Source organism: Pantherophis guttatus, chromosome 1, assembly GCF_059756535.1.
Source record: "Pantherophis guttatus breed Tessera chromosome 1, ASM5975653v1, whole genome shotgun sequence".
Lineage (NCBI taxonomy): Eukaryota > Metazoa > Chordata > Lepidosauria > Squamata > Colubridae > Pantherophis > Pantherophis guttatus.
The window spans coordinates 132,555,890-132,576,091 of record NC_142063.1 but is presented as its reverse complement, the minus strand read 5'-3'; the positions used below and the strand labels follow the sequence as shown (position 1 = coordinate 132,576,091).

At 36.9% G+C, this 20,202-nt stretch overlaps 1 protein-coding gene across 9 annotated transcripts in view; it reads left to right on the top strand.

The window, feature by feature from the left end:
* NCKAP5 (NCK associated protein 5) overlaps nt 1-20,202 on the top strand; it is a 674,857-nt gene that overhangs the window by 402,154 nt on the left and 252,501 nt on the right. The window lies entirely within an intron of this gene.

Sequence of the window (20,202 nt, the reverse complement as noted above, 5' to 3'; positions counted from 1 at the left end):
TAATCTTAATTAAGCTCTGAATGTTGTATTACTTATTCTAAAAGGACTTAAAGGAAAGAACTGTACCTTCTTGAATAGTGAATTTCTGGTTCTGGGAAGGTGTCATGAAGCTTTTATCGTAGGCGCTAAAACATCATGTAGGGAAGCATAAGGAAGATTTGATCTAAAGCATTAACATGATTAATAACCGAATTCTGATGAACTTTTAAAAAAGAAGTTAGTTAGGATATTTTTTTCCTATTTCTGTTACTTTTTCCCCCATTTCCTTTTTTTTTTTTTTTTTTTACAAATTGCATATATTCCAATCCCTAATTAAAACTGTAATTATTATGATGTCAACTGAAGTTGATAAATTAATTCAGAGTTTTTAAATTAAGGATATTGATACTGGATTAGAAAGCTGTAGGTCTTTGCTCCATATGAATAGAACTCTTAATTCTGTTTTCAGAATGTAAGGTCACAAAATTTCTTTGCCTAGGCAAAAATAATATAGAATTTGTTGGCTGTTAGAACCCCTCCTCATTTTCTTTTTCCTTCTCCTTCCCTTTAACTAGATTTGGTTCTAGTTTTGGATAGATACATTTAGCCTGGAATTGTGACAGCTGTTTTGATATCATTCTCCTTTTCATTCTAGGTAAACCATAATTGCATGGTGTAAACTATTTGTTTCTATATTAGTTGAGTCAAATTTGCAGACAACGCTTTCCTATTTTGGCAAGTAAGTATTTTTTTAAGGGAAAGGCAGTAGTATTTCTGATAGCTTAATGATCAGATTTAGTTTATTGGATGACCCATTTTACAAGTAGTCCTGGACAATAGCCATTTGTTTAGTGTCCATTTGAAGTTTCAGCAGCACTGTAAAAACTGACATATTGCCAGTTTTCACACTTACAAGCATTGCAGCATCCCCATGGTCAAGTGATCAAAACTCAGATGCTTGGCATCTGCTCCCTATTTATGACAGTTCCACTGTCCTGTATCATATGATCACTATTTATAATCTTCCCAGCTGCCTTCTGACAAGCAAAGTCAACGGGGGAAGTCAGATTTGCTTAATGACTACATGATTCTCTTAACATCTGCTGTGATTTACTTAACAACTTGAGGTGGAAAAAATGAAACTTTGATTTTGGGTTGTTGATATAGAAATGGCTAGTTTATACTACTATGTAGAAGTAAGAAGTTGAGGTTTGATGTTACTGTCTTATTTTACTGTACCAAAGGGAGTCGGAAAGCAACACTTTTTCTTTCTTTTTCCCTTCTTTTCTGCACTTTTTTCCCTTTCCTTTTCCCTCTCCTATTTTTCCTACTATTTGTTTTTGTATTTGCTATAAACTAATAAAAAAAAAAGAAAAACTGTACAACTGTGGCAAAAAAGATCATAAAATGGAACAAAACCCACTTAACAATTGTCTTGCTTAGCTGTGGAAATTTTGGGCTCAGTTGTGGCCGGAGGTCTGTATTTACAAATGTTTTTGAAAAGAAGTTGGGATGTTCAGTTAGTTAGAAATACTGTAGTAATATTCATTGCATACTAGTATTAATTATGTGAATTAATACTATTTTTGGCATCTACATTTCTTCAGTCATAACTCAAAACACTTTTGCTGCCTCTTAAACCCACGATTAGGACAAGGCATATGATTTAATATTATGGGAGAGCTGTGGTGGTGCAATGGTTAGACTGCAGTATTGTAGGCTAATTCTGCCGAATGCCAGCAGTTCGGCAGTTCAAATCTCACCGGCTCAAGGTTGACTCATCCTTCCATCCTTCTGAGGTCGGTAAAACGAGGATCCAGATTCTTGGGGACAATATGCTGATTCTGCAAACAGCTGAGAGAGGGCTGTAAAGCACTGTGAAGTGATATATAAGTTTAAATACTATAAGTGCTATGGGAGAGTACTAATACAGCAGAAGTAAACTTCTCCATTAGTCTGCAGACCCTTCCTCAGTTAGTCTGAGAGGCTATGCAAAAAGTTAAAGGGAAATAAATTAACTCCACTTGGTGTAACACCAAGTATTTTAGGGAGCACTTTCCTGTATTAATCTGCCTGCTTGCTCAGATTTTTAACAGTGCTCAACTTCTTATTTCCATTGTCTCCAAAGGATGGCTGAACACATGTGTCATTTTCAGTTTCTCTTTGAAAATTTGTCTGCCCTCCCTCTTATTTTGCCAGACATACAGTAGGTCTTGCTTGCTCCATGGCACATGGAGGTTGGTTCATTTTTGCTTACATTTATTACTCTATTTGCTTTTCATAATCTGTAAACTTCTCTGAAGGTTTTCAATGTAGAAGAACAGCTAGCAAGTTTCCTAATAATTTGTAAATTAATAAATGCTCTTTCTGTGGTGTCAGAAACAAGTCAAAAGTTGTGAAGTACTAAATATAGCCAAAAAAACCCTGGCATAATGATTACTAGTAATCGGAACTGGTCTCATTGCTTTAGGCAATATAACATAGCTGCCTGCACTTCTGAGAGCTGAGTGGGTTGCAGGAAAGATAGTAATTTGCAGTTATTTTGATAAGGCTGTATAACTAATTCTGATATTTTAATAATTTTTTCGGTAGCTTCTTCAGTCCAGTTAATGGCTTTCGCTTGTTTTAGTTTTGTGAGTCAGGATAATTAAGTCTGTAAGGGAGTTTGAACAAATCATTTGGATTCTGTTCTCTGTATTTTTTATTTATTTATTTTTTGCCTGAAAATGGTTGTTGCTTAAATCAGGCAAAATGTAAATTGCAGTGATGCATGGCAGCAGGTATTTGTAATCCTTTTGCTTGTGCTTTCTCTCCATTTTCTGCTTAGTTCATTCTAGCACTAGTTTTTTGCTTGAGTGATGATTTGTAAGTCTACATTGCATGACTCTAGAGAGGATTATCCTTTATAAGTTTTACAACTGGATTTGACCACTGAATTTAATCTACCCAGTAAATCCAAAGAGAATACTGCAACTTTTTTTGTAAATAGTAAAAACACTGCCTCTTGAAAGGATTATGATAAAATATGTATCATCTATTGCTTTTCACATTAGGAAGTTTGACCAGCAATTTAGCAGGATATAACTTTATCGTACTAAACCCTGAGTTGAAAAATAGTTTATTTATTTATTTGTAATGAAAATAGAAATATAAAGACAATTATAAATATAAGAACAATTAAAATTACAAAGGGTTACATACATACTAAAAATTAGGATTAGGTCACCAACTACTGCTCAAGACAAGTAGAAGACAAATGTAGTCAGTTTTAGGAATCATATGTCATACTAAGTCATAGGGTTGTTTGACATTGGTTTAATGCCATGCATAAACCCAGTCATACTATTTTGTAAACCATAGATTAAATCTTATCTGGCACATATCAAATAAAGCATAATTAAGCATCCTAGCCTTTGATAAGGAAATAGCCAGACATCAAATCAAGTAGCACTATCTGTACTTCTCTAATTCCAAATTACTTACATAAACTATATAACACTGCATAATTATCATAGTATGAAAGAAATATAAAGGGAATTTAAATCCTTATATGGTTTAGAAGCTGAATATTGCATTGACAGAAGGAAAATATTCAGAGGTTCTCAGCATCAGAAATGAATAGAAAATGACTTCAGTTTTTAGTGTAAAAAAGAAAATCTCACTACGAATAGCAATAGCACTTATTCACTTACTTTCCTTACCAGTTCGCAAATGTGAGTGCACTTCCATATCAGAAATAGATATGGAAGTTGAGGGAAGGATCTAGCTGATAATTTGGTGGTAGCACGATGAAGATCCTAGGAAGATGGGGAGGGGAGGGGTATTTATATATTGTTGTTGCCGAATTTAAATAACAACCTAGAAATGTGGGAAATAATTCATAAACTTATTCACAACTGTTATCAAAGCTAAGGTTTACTCAAGCTATTATGAGATAATTTCTTAATCTAAACCTGGGAAACACATAAGTCTTTTTCCCAACGCATGAAAACTGTGAAGCATCCTAAAACTGTGAAATATTCAATTAATTAATGTTCAATTAATCCTAAATCCCCTTACGTGTAAACTAGAAAAGTATACTTGATAAGCTTTTAAATGAGTAAGCTTTTATTAGGGCTGACTGAAGACAGTTTGTTCCTTGAGCATCAGAACAATTCACCCCATTTTTAAGTACAAAGTTTGGCTGGATTGACAGTTCAGTCTCTCACCATGAACAATGACTCAGACAGTGTCCCTAACACCCAAGAATTTTATCTAAACTGGGAAATAACCATACACATTATAATTGGTAATGCTAGACTTTGCAGTCTGAAAAGGGATACCCTCCTATGAACAATTCTGGCTGTCTAAGAAACACAGAATGACTTTTCTGTGTAGTAATACAACAATTAGTTCATAAGAGCTGGTTTAAAGTTAGCATCTAGTTAACATCTAGTTTGCACCAAACCTGAATGCAATACACTGACATAGAGGGCAGAGGGGAGGCTGCAGTCATAACTTTCTGTCTTGTTGCTATTTCTTGGAACTGGCCATCTACAATGGTTGTCTGATTGTGCCTAATAGAGCAAAGTTCCTAATAGGAAAGGTGTCAGAGATTTTGCCACTGGCTAGAAATGGCTTTTCTGTACCAGTAGCCAACTGAGGAGAATGAGTCTTACATCAAGCCCTTTTCAGAAATAGTGGTATCTGTGAGATCTGTTTCCTTGATTTCTGTTTTGAAAGTAACAGCATGTGACTTTGATGGAAGAACATTCAGGTCTTGGGGACCTGGTACTCTATGGTGATGCCCAGTGGTTGAAACTCCTTCACTAGAAGATATGATGGCAACTACCAGTTCTGCTAATTTCAAAAAGGAATCGACAAATTCACAGATGGACCTGATGGGGATCAATGTCTATTAACTTTGACTGGGGTGTCACTGTCTCTGAAAGCATCTGCTGGGAGACTAGTAGGAAGTCTACTAGTCTTCCTTGTGCAGTTGGTTGGCCATTGTGAGAACCATCACCAAGTCCCTTATTCCGACTTTCTCAAATGTTGCTTGGCTCTGGATTCACCTCCAACGTGCTTTAGAAAATTCCTTTTCTGTCCATCCTTTGTCGAAAGGCTTCACCTTTGCTGTGGTCATTGTCAATACTCCAGAACAAATTATCCATCCAGGTTAGTTGGGTTAAAGGTCTTTATTTTTCATTGTCAGTGAGGATAAAAGTAGGCCAGAATAGAAGTGTGTATGAAAAACTTAGTGTTGAATAAAAAAGCACAGAGACTCATTTTCTTTAATACACCTCAGTGAGTTCTAATGGTTTTCTTTTTCAATGTTAACATTCAAATAGCTTATATTTATGCATTTTTTTAAATATATCAGAGCATGTAGCTATTCAGACAGTATTTCATTATGGACAGAGTTTTACAAGACAATTTGAAACAGAGAAGAAAGTTCATTCTGCTGATAGATGTATTATATATTTTCTTCAATGTAAATTATTCTCATGAGTTGACATTTAAACTTATGCTTATGAAATGATTTCCTTACAGAAATGGCTTTACTCAATGCTGTCCTATGTTCAGACCTATATTTAATTTTATTTACATTTTAATATGTAGTCGGTGCCGAGGTCTCAAACCTGTAGCCCATAGGCAACATGAAAGTCTTTTTAGGAACTTGCTGCCCACATTGAGAGAACATTACAATTCAGATTTGGTCTCTCAACCCACGGATAGCACAGCTAGCAGGGACCACACCAGCAAGGCAACCTTGTTTCTGCCAACTTGGACAGGGAGTATATTCTGCTATCTTTGTATTGGGAGTTTGCTTTCCTCCTTGTCAGTTTTGCCAATTTTTTTTTTTTTGAAAGATGCCACATTGTGCTGCTTCCTGCTTCTGACCTCTGTTTCGGCTGTCTTATCATGGTCTGACCAATGGCTGTGGAATGGAACAGTGGCTAATAACTAGTTCTGGAACTGTAAGCTGTCCAGAGTTACCCTGTGATAAGATGGGCGGCTAAGAAATTTAATTAATACATTAATAAAGTAATAAATAAAATAAAACAAGAACCTGAGTCACGGATGTCAAACTCGATTGTGTCACGTGACGTCACGTGACATATTGTGACTTTTTTGCCTTTGCGGAGCCAGGGTGGGCGTGGCCTGCATATAACGCATCCTGCCCGCATGCCACCAGTTTGACACCCCTGCCCTGTGTAATACTGCATTAGTTCTTTCGGTCTCCTGTCCCCACATCCATCTGGGGTGGAGAGGGGGAAGCCAATGGAGGAGGCAAAAATGAAAAGTGACAGACATATAAGGATATCTTCTTCTTCCATTCTGGCCCTTCTATAACTTCTAACTATCAATAACTTCCTCCTTCAGTTAGCCCACCCCAGCTAAGGAAGGGGTAGAGTTGGGAAGGTGAGACAAGGCCACTTTTGCTCATGGCCTTCTTTCTTTTTGCAGCTGAAATTGCTGCACACCTATTTATGACTGTAGACACATCTACAGGCTTTTTCATTAATGCTTACAGTGGTGGGTTGCTCCCGGTTTGCACTGGTTCGCAAGAACTGGTAGTAAAAATTTTTAGTAGTTCAGAGAACCGGTAATAACATTGGCTGGCCACGCCCCCGAACCAGTCCCTGGCCCGGTCGCCGCTTGCTTACCCCGCCCACCTCATCAGAGGCCCTTTTTTTTTTAACTTTTAAAAGCATTTTTTCTACAACCTCTTCGGCTGAAAAAATGCTTTTAAAAGTAAAAAAAAAGCCTCTGATGATCGCGCGGCTCAGCTGGGATCTCAGAGGCTTTTAAAAGCAGAAAAAAATGCCTTTAAACAATGCCTTTAAAAGCCTCTGGCAATCCCAGCTGACTTGCCTGATCGTCTGAGGCTTCTAAAAGCATTTTTTTCTGCAACCTCTTAAGGTTGTAGAAAAAATGCTTTTAAAAGTTAAAAAAAAAAAGTTGGCCACGCTCACCCAGTCACATTACCCCCCGACAAGCCACACCCACAAAATAAGCCATACCCACAGAACTGGTAGTAAAAAATTTTAGAACCCACCCCTGAATGCTTAGCTCTATAATTAAAAATAAAGCTGCCAACCCCCCCCTCCCAATTTGGAGTACACTGTACTGTGCTGTATATAATAATTGGGCAGCAAAAGACTGTCTAATCCATCAGATATTTAAAGGAGCAGAATGAAAAGGATAATGGTTACTTAGAGAAAATTAAAATAAAACATATTTATTTTTTACTTTCTGTACCTGAATATGTGTGTGTGTAAAAGACAAAATAATCAGATCCAGCATTAATATGTGGTATTTGGGGGACCTTTATTCAGTTGGGTTGCTCCAGTTGAATTTTCTCATTGTTAAGCATCTAGCCAATTTATAGGCTAAAATTATAGGCTTTTAGAATGAAATATTGATATCTCAGGACACGGTGGCTCAGTGGCTAAGACGCTGAGCTTGTCAATTGAAAGGTCGGCAGTTCAGCTGTTTGAATCTCTAGTGCCGTGTAATGGGGTGAGCTCCCATTACTTGTCCCAGCTTCTGCCAACCTAGCAGTTCGAAATCACGTAAAAAAATGCAAGTAGAAAAATAGGGACCACCTTTGGTGGAAAGGTAACAGCGTTCCATGCGCCTTTGGCATTTAGTCATGCCGGCCTCATGACCATGGACATGTCTTCAGACAGCACTGGCTCTTCGGCTTTGAAACGGAGATGAGCACCACCCCCTAGAGTTGGGAATGACTAGCATATATGTGCGAGGGGAACCTTTACCTTTACCTTTTATTGATATCGCTCCTTCACTCCCACACCTGCAGCTGTTTGAAGGTTTCCATTCCCCAAATGTCAGAAAACAATACCATGTTTTGTCATCAGTTATGGTGAAATGAGATTCAGGAGCCACAAGTGTAGGTGGCTGTAGGGTCTTAAAAAATTAAGTGTTTTCAAATTAAAAACTCATTTCTGCAGGTTTCATCCAATAAGTATTTGATTGTATAGAAACACACATATGAATGAACACACACACACACACACACACACACACACACACACATATTGTATGCAGTTAAGAAAAGTAAAGTCTCCTTCTGATCAATTTCAACTTATAGACACACCCAAAGAGCAGTAATAAGGAAAGAAAATTGCATTTATTACTCCAGTGAGAGGAAGGTGCAAATCTGTCAAGCTGGTTTTCGGTTCAGTTTTCTCATTTTCCTGATAGTAGTTTTTCCACCCCATTTCTGCTCCTGTTTTATATTTTTTAAACATCTCAAAATGAGTAAGGTAATTAAGAAGTGCCAATCTCTTCTTTTACATAGTTTCAACACATTTTCTCTTAATAAATACCCTTGTACACATTTTTAATTTCATAAGACTTAGAAAGCACATTTAGATTTGGCTGTCCATTGGGGAGAGTGCATTGTACATAATTGCATTAATAAGTGTTTCAAATTCATTTTCTCCCACTCCTAGACTTAAGCATTTATGATTGCATTTGTTGTTTATTTATGCTTTTATCTGGTTGTTTACTGTTTATAGAGCAATATCTTCTATCCTCTTTTATTACTACTTAGCAGTGTGTTAAATGTTTTTCTGTGATGTTGAACTACAGATGTGGAAGTCAGTATTTATGCAGATTAAATTCAGTGTAGATGATGGATTCCTTAGAAATACTGTGAGCTTATTCTACTTCATTATTGTACCATGAACATGAAGTAATGACCAAGAAAATGATATTGAGTTGAATGTATATTTTTCCCCCCTCGAAACTGAATTCCCCTTTGGTCACTTGACATATTTCAGAGTAAGTGTTCACCAACCTCACTCACCTCTTCCCTAAACTCTGTTCATCAATCTGTGGGCTGCTAATTTTATCCTTTAAAGTATATAGCAATCCAACTGCAGAAGGATTGCTGGGGCAATTTGAAATTTTAGAAATGCATCAAAATCCAAAAAGGAAGGGGAAAAAAGACAGAAGGAAAAGAGAAATAATATGCCACAGATCTTAAAATGAAGGGGTCCCCAAGGGATGAACTTATTAGATAGACCGGGATTCATTACACACAGTCACTCAAGCCCTCATCATTTCCCGACTTGACTACTGCAATGCTCTCTACATGGGGCTCCCCTTGAAGTGCACCCAGAAGCTCCAACTGGTCCAGAATGCAGCCGCACGAGTAATTATGGGAGCAACATGGCGCTCACATGTAACACCTCTTCTACGTGAGCTGCACTGGCTTCCAGTGGCCTTCCGAGTGCACTTCAAGGTGTTGGTTCTTACCTTTAAAGTGCTCCATGGCTTAGGACCTGAGTACTTATGAGACCACCTGCTGCAACTGATAACCTCCCACCAACCAATATGCTCTCACAGAGTAGGCCTACTCATAGTACCATCATTAAAACAATGTCGTCTAGTAGTTCCAAGGGAGAGAGCCTTCTCTGTGGTGGCACCTACTCTTTGGAACAAAATACCCCCTGGAATACGAATAATCCCAGATCTTCGCACTTTCCGACGTGCCCTGAAGACCTTTCTGTTTCAACAAGCAGGGCTAGCATAAACATCTAAATTCTATGCCAAGGTCTTAGCAGATACACTAAGTTGACTCAATTTATTATTTACTGTTTTTATATATATATATATATATAAGAGGCGATAGATATCACGATCTCCGGAACATTTAAAAGTTTAAAATTTTTTAAGCTAAGCTTTCGTTGGCCCCTACCAACTTCATCAGAGTATAAAATCCCCATTGAGGAGCTGCTTGCTTTTATGTAATGCTGATCAATTTAGTCATTGTGCGTGTAACAGGCCCGCACCCTTGCCTTCCCTCTGTAATTATCTTTTTTTCTGCCTTAGTCATGCTAACAGATGACGATACACTTCCCCCTACCTCCTACCCCATTCTGTGTTGCCTCTTTCTCTCCCTGGGGGGTAACGCAGGGTTATCAGGCATTGCTTTGAAGGTATTTCTCCTGGCCCCCTCTCCCTCATTGTTATGCCTTTCCCTTTTAGGCATACACGTTGCCTCCTCTAAACCCATTTGTTTTACCCATGATCTTGTGATGGGTCTGCGTTGTTCTTCCTTACCCCCCCTATCTTCCTCATTCTGCTGTTTCCCTAACCTACTCTCTTGCCCTCTATCAGGGTTTATCACACCTTCATTGGGCCAATCTCCATGCCTAAAGGAGGAGACTTGTCCATTCAGTCTTAGTGATCGGTCCTCCTTAAGTCTTTCCTGGTGCCGTAAAGCCTTGTATGCCGGTGGTATGTCAATATGTCTATTGAGGGAGTTGTTGTTAGAGAACCAGGCTTCTTTCAAGAGGCGCCCTCCTTTTGTTTCGTCGTGGGCAATGACTTCGGTCTCTTGGAAGTTGAACTTGTGACCATGCTCCTCCATATGCATCCAAATCTGGTCCTTACGTCTGACTGCTAGTTTGTGCTCATGCACCCTCGTTTTCAGTCATTTTGATGTTTCTCCTATGTAATGCCCGGCGCAATTGCTGCAGTTAATACGATAGATTATTGACGAAGTCTCCTCCTTCAGCAAAGCTTCTTTCGGGCGCATTACTCTCTTCCTCAGTGTTTGGTCAGGTCTGTGTGCCACTTTAACCCCATGTGGTGCAAGGATGCGTGCCGCAGTTTCGGACACCCCCTGTATGTATGGAAGCACCCTCCATGTTGATGTTCCGCATGCGCCCTCCATGGGCTGCCGGGCCCTGGGTGTAATACATCGATGGATAAAATCCCTCGAATAACCATTGAGAGTGCAGACCCGGTAAAGATGCACATGTTCTTTTACTTTGGCTGCCCGTGTCCTGCAATGGGTATCTATCCTGCTAAATAATGTCCGAATGCAGCTAACTTTGTGCGCATTAGGGTGATTGCTTTCGTTGTGTAAAATGCGATCCATGCTTGTGGTCTTTCAGTATACTTCTGTGTCGAATAAAGGCAAGGGTGTGGGCCTGTTACACGCGCAATGATTAAATTAAATTGATCAGCATTACATAAAAGCAAGCAGCTCCTCAATGGGATTTTATACTCTGACGAAGTCGGTAAGGGCCGACGAAAGCTTAGCACAAGTTTTAAAATAAAAAATTTTAAACTTTTAAACGTTCCGGAGATTGTGATGTCTATCGCCTCTTCTATGACTATACCTGGAACTCGCATCTTTAGGACAATTATATATATATATATATATATAAAAATCTTATTCTGTTCACCGCCCTGAGTCCTTCGGGAGAAGGGCGGTATAGAAATTCAAATAATAATAATAATAATAATAATAATAATAATAATAATAATAATAATAATAATAATAAACTGAAGTATTGCGGATGTGGATAACCAGAACCATACAGATCTAAAAATTCCATTAAATAAAGTGACTTCATTGAGAATGAAATCACCTTCAATTTATGAAAGAATGCTGCTGCATATGTGGAATGACATGGCTTTCTTTCTAAGAAGCAAGACAGGCATACAGTAGGGCATCTGAGAGCCAGGGTAATATTAGGAAAAATGTGGTGTATAAGTCTAAGTGCTATTGCTGTTGCTTTTTGTCTTAATAGTTAGTATTCTTCCCATGTTTATTAAATATACGACTGACCTAACGCATTGGAACCTTTAGATAACTTGTGAACAGTGTCAAGTGAAATCAATTCTGCTTATGAAGTACAGCCAATAGTACCACTTCAGATTATCTGAGACCTTGTAAGGTTGATTGGAAAAAAAAACAAGAGTTCATAATTTGAAAATTAATGCAGTGGCTATAAAGTGTTTTGTCCAACTGATGTAATAATGCAAAACACTTGTAGTGAAAAAGAAACTCATTTTCAGGTAAACATTTTTAGAGACCCCTGCTAGGTATGCGATGTTACAAAATATGGCTTTAGAAATCCTTGTTTCCCTTCAGTCACATCATAGCACCAGCTTAAGAGGATAATGTTCAAATAATACATTATTTCGACACTTTGGAATACATTTTCAAAGGTTAGCATGGGGTTTTAGCCACGGGACTCCCATTAGACTCAATGGGAGCTTTATAGCTAAAAACCCACACCGTATTTGGAAAATGTATTTCTGACTGTGTTGAAGATAAATGCTATGTGCAAGTGGTTGAGACATGAGTAAATAAAGGATGGTGTAGCTTCCATTCTGAGGCTATCATTAAGACCAAGCCCTCCCTCACCTTAGCTCTCCGTACAAATCATGCTCTGCTGGATTCTCTGCCCTTTGTTCTCACCCTTTCGGAAGAGTAAATGCACGGAAACTTGCTGTGAATAAATAAAATGCTTTTGTGAATAAGGAGCGATTCCTTTCTTTCATTCGATTCTGTGCCACAACCTTCTTAATAGCCTCATAAAAATATTTTTTTCCCTTCCCTTTGACTCGTTCATCGTTAATTCAGACAGTCTCCTTCATTCTACCTTTTGGAAATATTTTATGTTTCTAAGTTTTGCTTTCCTGCACTGTACACAATTTATTACCTCATTTCATAAATATTCCATTCTTCAGGTACTTTTCAGAATAGAAATGTGTTTGTGTGTTCTTATATAAGTATGCATGCATCTCTGTGTGTGTGTGTCTGCGCGCATGCGCGCGTACATATGCACATATACCGTACACTGAAGAATCCTTTTGCTTGATTTAAAGGACATTCCTGTTTTGGTAACATTTGTTTCTGGAGTCAGAATTTAGAGAGCTTATTTGTGTATATGTATATAAGAAAGTATGCATGCATCTGTGTGTGTGCACACATACACACACATGTAACACACACTGAAGAATCTTTTTGCTTGATTTAAAGGACGTTCCTGTTTTGGAAAATCCAGAGTTAATTGATAACATTTGTTTCCAGAATCAGAATTTAGAGAGCTTATTTGAGAATATCAATCTCCACTGCTGCTCTTTTTCATGCTTTTAAGATTTAGCTGCTTAGGAAAAGATTGGGGAAGCTATAATATAATTCCTGCATTGCCAGGGTAGCCAAGGACTAGACATTCATTATCTAACAACTAAAGATAAATGTAAAACTAATGCTGATTACTGAAATGGTACACTGATAAGGACATTGGATTGGGGCCAGGGAAGCTAAATGCAAGTTCTTGCTAAACAAGACAATTTTTTTGTGATCATGGATCAGTAACCCCTGTTGATAAACTTTTCATAGTCAGGGCAGTATTTTCACAACTTAAATGTACCGGTAGTTATACTTATCTGAAAGATGTAAATTTTCTAGTTTTTCTTTGAAAATTTTAGATCTATGCACTTCATTAGGTCCAATTTGATTAATGGAAACAACTGATGTTTCCATTATTACTGTGCCCAGTGTAAGCATTTAAAAAACCCATAATTCAAATATTTTTTTAAAAAAATAATTTTGTTCCATCAGATAATTTTTTGAGCAAATATCCAAACCACCTTCACAACTCTCATCACTTTCAATATCCTTTATTTTGACATCCAGGCTTTTATAATTGATATTAATCGTAGTACTGTATTTTAGAGTGAATTTAATCATTACAACTAAATTCATTTTGGTTATGCTTTTACTACCTTAGACTTAATTCTGAGTGATAGAAGAGTTGTCAATAGAATCATGTCATTCATTATTGATTTTTATTATTTCACTTAATGTGACACCTTTGTCTCCTTAGAACAGTGTTTCATAAATAACCTAAATACTTCAACTAGTTTAATAATTAATAAGAAATAATAAATTGGCGATCTAAATAATTTAATTCATCTAAATCCCAGTTAAAGACAGCAGCTAAAGTAATAATCAGATCACTTCAAAATGTTTGACTAATGATCTTGACTCCTCTCCAAGAGGTCTATCAAGTAGACTGAGTAAACTGTATTCTTCATTACTTCTTCAACTGTGCATTTATAATTTAAAATCTTTCAGGGCCAATGGAAAACACATGCATGTGGCACGCAGATGATCACTGATGGACTTTTATTTTTTACTAATGTAGTAAAAATGTTTTCTTTCAGCTGATTTAGTACAAGAAGGAGGAGAACTCATTAAAATTGTTTCAAGCTGGTTACATTGCATACGTTTTTAATTTGACCATTATCTTAATTGCTTGATTGGAAAATTGCAATTGTTCACATGACTGCATGCTTTGAAAATATACAACTGTTTGCTAGTAATAATTGGTGCTTAATCAGTGAAAGGTTAAGTTGCCATACATTTTTCTGTAGTGTTCCACACTCTGTTTATCTTATTATACAAAATATAAAAACGAATAAAATTACATTTGTTTAATCAAGGAAGAAAATAACATTTGTGATCTGTTGGCTTTTCCTCTTTAGTTGCCTTTGCTTATATCTCTATTTCACAAATTTTAGTCATTCACTACTGGCTATTTTGTGGTTTATGTGAAGTAAAGGCATTGCTGAAATATTCATTGGTGTAAAATAAAGATTGAGGTCAGGTGTGTTATCAGATACATGTCCCCAACCTCTTGACTTTAGCTGTGTGAATCTGGTTGCTAGAAAATCTATCTTGATTTTAAAATTCTTAGAAATCGTTCAGTTCAAAAAGCAAAAAAGTTGGCAATTTTGGGCAGGGGGTAAGTGGTGCTAATTAGGGAAATGATTCTGTAAACTTTCAGATTTCATACATTCTAGAAATAACAATATATAACACCTTCAAGCGAGAACATCTGTCTATTCCAGGTTCTTGAGAAGAACTTGATAGGTAGATAAAAATGCCAATTCCAGTCTAAACATGACTGCAAACATGACTGCAAAATCACCTTAACCACAACAACAATAAGAGATAATTTCTGGGAATAGCTAAGAGCAGGAAAGTTGAAGAAAGAGACAGAGGGGCTAATTCTGGCTGCACAAGACCAAGCCTTAAGAACAAATGCGTACAAAGCCAGAATTGAGAAGATAGCAACAGACAGCAAGTGCCACCTTTGCAAAGAAACTGAAGAAACCTGGTTAGCTTCTTCAAGGAGGTAGCACAGACTACAGTGCTCTGGAACCTGGAGAGAGCAGAATAGAAGATAAAGAACTGGAGAAAATCACAAAATAGAAAGACCTGCAAGTAGGAGTAGAACAACTATAGCAACTGTAAGCAAAAATAGTACCCATAGTGATAAACACCTTATGCACAATCCCAAAGCAATTGGAACACCACTTGAACACTATTGGCATTGACAAAATCACCATGAGTCAATTGCAGAATAAAGCTTTACTAGGAACAGTTTGCATCCTGCAATAATACCTTTAATAATATTAAACAACATCTGCTTATCACAGGTTCTTGGACTTGATAGATAGAGAAAAATACCAAATCCAGTCTCAAAGTCTGACTGACTGTGTACAGCCAATAATAGTAACCCTCATTCTATTTTTCTATGCAGACAATATTGAGCTGGATGAACCAACCTTAAATAATGCAGCTTCCTGTGTCCCTTTCACCCATTACAGTTCTATCACAAAACACAATTAGCATGTTAACAAAATTATATTATTTTATGTCTGTATGCCTAGATAAGGATAGTACCTTACAAATTTCAAACTAACAACTTAATTCACTGCAAAATCACTATTTTTGATATACACATTTTTTTTCTAACAATGACAGAAATAAATGCTTGTTTAGTTTTCCACTATAACAGATAAAACAGAATACTGGGATGAGTTTACCACATGGTATATTTTCACATGTCTCTAAAAAATGCTGTTTCCCACATTTAACAATGAAAGTAGTAGTCTGAGGCTTCACCCAGCCTGAATATACAGTAGAAAATTGGTTTCTGGATGACTTTTTAAAAAAGCTAAAGCCATCATATTTTTCCACTGACCAAAAGGCTGCCCTTGAAAATCACTTGGAAATTTCAACTGGTCCAGAATGCCGTAGGATGCACAGTAATGGGGGCACTTCTGTTGTGTGAGCTGCACTGGCTTCCACCTTCTTTCCAGGTGCAATTCCAGGTGCTGGTCATCACCTTTAAAGCCCTTATATGACACAGTGCCAGGCTATCTGAAGGACCACCTTTCCCTGAGGACATCTACCCATCCTACCTTGTCAGATAGGGTGGGCACACTCCTAGTTCCTTCCCCTAAATATTGCCATCTGATGGGAGCTAGGAAGGGTGCTTTTTCTGTGGCAGCCCCTGCCCTCTGGAACCCTCTGCCCCCCTGAAGATCAGCAGGCCTCCACCCTTTTAGCCTTCTGTAAGGCTTTGAACAAGGGACGCGGTGGCTCACTGCCTAAGATGCTGAGCTTGTTGATTGAAAGGTCAGCAGTTCGAATCCCTAGTGCCGCATAATGGGGTGAGCTCCTGTTATTTGTCCCAGCTTCTGCCAACCTAGCAGTTTGAAAGCACATAAAAAATGCAAGTAGAAAAATAAGGACCACCTTTGGTAGGAAGGTAACAATGTTCTGTGCGCCTTTGGCATTTAGTCATGCCGGCCACATGACCATAGAGATGTCTTCGGACAGCGCTGGCTCTTCGGCTTTGAAACGGAGATGAGCACTGCCCCCTAGAGTCGGGAATGACTAGCACATATGTACGAGGGGAACCTTTACCTTTACGGCTTTGAACATCTGGCTTTCCCCCCCAAGTATTGGAGAAGATTAGATAATCAAATATTAGAACAGATTTGGTGCCAGCTTGTTGTTCTTTTGTTTAATATCTGTTGAGTTTTATAGCTGTAATGTGATTTCATATATTTTTTAATCTTAGATGGGGGCACTCAGAAAGATGGGTGGCTACATATATGTTTTAAATACATACATGATGTACTCTTCTGAGTGCATCACCTGCACTGGTGTGTCTATGTGTTTCTGTGTATGAATGTGTTTTGAGTATTTCATGTGTACCTAATAGTGATTCAAATTCAAATATTTTATTTTAGAGAGCTTCTTGTTTAGATTATTGGAAATAAAGGGAAAGGAAGGGTTGAACCTATTTTTCACATTTGATGTGAGTGTTGGTATATATTCATTTCAGTAATGTGTGTGACCACTTACTGTTTTTTACTTGTACAGATAAATCTTTTCTGTAAAATAATTGTTCCTTAATTATTATTATGCATGCAACTGCTGAGATTTCCACAATGTCAATACCACTTTTTTTGTACCATCTCTTGACTTACTGATTCACACACACATGGATGTATTGATTCATATAAATGGTCACTCAGCAGGACAGGTCATCTACCACTTGGGCAAGATGATTACAGTGATAGCTGCTGCTGTTTTCTTTTTTGAACCTTTTCAGTGTGCTGAAGATTTAATCATGAAAGTGTATTTAAGGCAAGTTTGTGAAGTCACAGGTTCACAAGAAAAAAAAATTGAAAAAAGACTAAGATCAATGTCAAAATGAAGTTATTCTAATCTACTGCAGAAAAAAATAAGACCTGCTGTTTTAGTTGAACATTACACTTGGTGGTTTGTTCACATTTGGTCAGAAGATGGAATGACTGTGCTAAGTACTTCTTGATAAATGGAAAGCAGGCATATCAAATCAATAATCATACCAAAAATAACAATTGTAACTAGACATCTGAATAGAATGAATTTCTTGGAAAGCTTCCTTAGGAAACAGCATAAATGCTGACCTTACCATAAAAGACTAAATAAACTCTGCTATTATAATGAAAGAAAGAAAAAACTGTAATGAATCCCGACTGGATTGGTGGACTATTTTGTGTAATTCCAAGGGAACGTAACAATGGTTTGCTTTTTTATTCTGCTTGTGAGTTCCTAGGTTCATCTTTCTTTAAATACAGTGGTAGAATAAATTATTTGTAGTCAGATCAAGTAAGGTAGTTCTAATGTCCTTAGCTCTTTGTCATAATGGAGAAATTTTGTAGAATATTATATTGAATGCCAAAGTACATTATTGAACAAACAACTTAATTTGTATGAATAGCCCATTAATTTGCAAAATGTCCAGGTGGAAATTTGTATCTGAATTCCATTAAATTAGGGTTTAATAAATTAAGTTTTATAATCAAACAAGTATACAATATAAGCAATCATTCAAACTATCATCAAAAAAAAAAAAGAATTTTTTTTAAAATCCATAATCCATCTTTAAACTCAATCTTCAACCCCTCCTCACCACCCCCCATCCCCGACTTCCCAGAACAAAAACAGGGCATAGATTTCACCAAACATTCGCTAAAATAAACTAGCTAACTGCAAGATTTAATAGTTCCCAGGACCCCTTAACTCCCCTTTTACAATTTCATCAACCTCCCTTTTTATAAACTCAAAGTGACAAATAATCCAATAACTCTAAAAGTTTCAAAACCATTAACAAATATTAAGCATTCAAACCTTAAAAATTCTCTTAATATATCAATAAGGTATTCAATTCATTTACAAAAACATTTTTCCCCCTCCTACTTTTCTCAAAATTCAGATATTTTGAAATCTTATAACAAAAAATAAGCCTTAAATATTCAATAGTTACATTTTCCCCCTTCGTTGTTCCTCCCTCCAACTTTTAAAATTTTAAAACATAAACATCAACATTTTAATTAACCATTAATACATAAACTAAAAAACCAAAAAAGATTAATCTTACATTCTTACTCTCAAATATTTTAAAAATCTTAAAACAAAAAATAAACCTTAATTAATCATAATCTATACGTTTACCCCCTCAGTCTTTTTTCCTCCCTCCAACTTTTAACTCCTAAAATATAATCATTTTTAGCCATTATCATTATTTAAGTTTCTACATTTTTTAAAAAAACATAATCATTTTAATTAACTATTAATGCATCATATTTAAAAATCAATATTTAAATTTATACTTTCCCCCCCTCAGTAGTTATAACACCTAAAACATAATCATTTTTAACCATGAATAGAACAACTGCAAAACAAAAAGAAAGGTTAATCTTCCATTCTTGCTTTCTTTTTATATTTTTTCCAGTCTTTCTGCATCCCTCCTACTTCTATTTTGAGGAGGTTTTTAATTTTAATTTGAGGTTGATGTAACTGCAAAGATTGTCCCCTTTTTGAGAAAATTTCCTCTGATTTAGAGCCCCCATATCGCCTCTTCTTGCTTATATAAATCAGTTCATTCCTTCGTCTGTAAAACCAAAGATTGTCAAAAGTTTGTGAAAAAAAGTTCAGTTGTTTCTTTTCTATTAAATGTATAAATACCACTCGCAAATCTCCTTCATCTTCTGAAACTTCGGAAGTCTGGTCATTTACTACTTTCTTCCAAACCAAGTCGTAATTTTGAAAGATTCTATCAATTTTTTCAAAAAGAGCAGAGAATAAGCTTGAAAATTCTTGAGAAGATTCTTCCACCTTCTCTGCTTCAATCAAAATGTCTCCTGGATTGTCATCATGTTCCGTACTTGCTTTTGTCTCCTCAATCATTTCTGTTGTTATACCTTTAAGAATTGCTATTTGATTACTTATAGCTGCAGTATGATTATTCATGGCTTCTTTTATAAATTCTGTAAATTCTACATCAAAATCCTTGTAGTTCTGTAAATCAGACAACTGTTTCATTTCTGACACCTCCAAATAGCTTCCAGCACTTTCAAAAACTCCTTTCTTGGAAGCCATTTTATTTTAAAAAGATTTTCTTTCTTCCCACAACCATAAAGTCATAAAGTCACAGCCATCCTCTTGAACAACTTTCAGCAATTTCTTTATAAATCACCAAACGAGATAATCTTTTCCCAAACAGCTCTTTAAAATCTAATCCAGCAACTTAAAGCCAGTCTCTGAGCACAAGTCTATTAGCAGACACTTTCCTTTCTAACTTTCACTTTTAAAATCGCAACAAAAAAACCGCCATCTTTACTTCCAGCTCAGAAAATCCAATTAGAAACATTGTATCCCCGGAGTTAAGCATTATACTTGCAAAAAGCTTGTCCTCCTGCTTCCATTCCGCCTGCTTTTTTGAAATCATTTAATCTTCTGTTTGACAGCAGAAATTGGACGCGACGCCTAGCTCTGTAAAAAACAGAGTCCCCCCGGATCCGGAGCTTCAGTGGGCTGAACGGAGAGCTCTTGCCCTCCTAACCCCTGGAATTAATCCAGGGGTTTTCGGGGAGCTCTACCCTCACCCACCTGCTCTCCTCCCCTTCTTTTCCCGAAGGGGAGATTTTCAAGCCGTTTGACAGCTGATTAGCGCTGTCAGAACGGCTCAATGGGATCGCGGGGGCGGCGGTTTAAAAAGACCGTCCATGGCGCCGCGGAGCCAACCCGGAAGTCAATAAATTAAGCTTTAACTT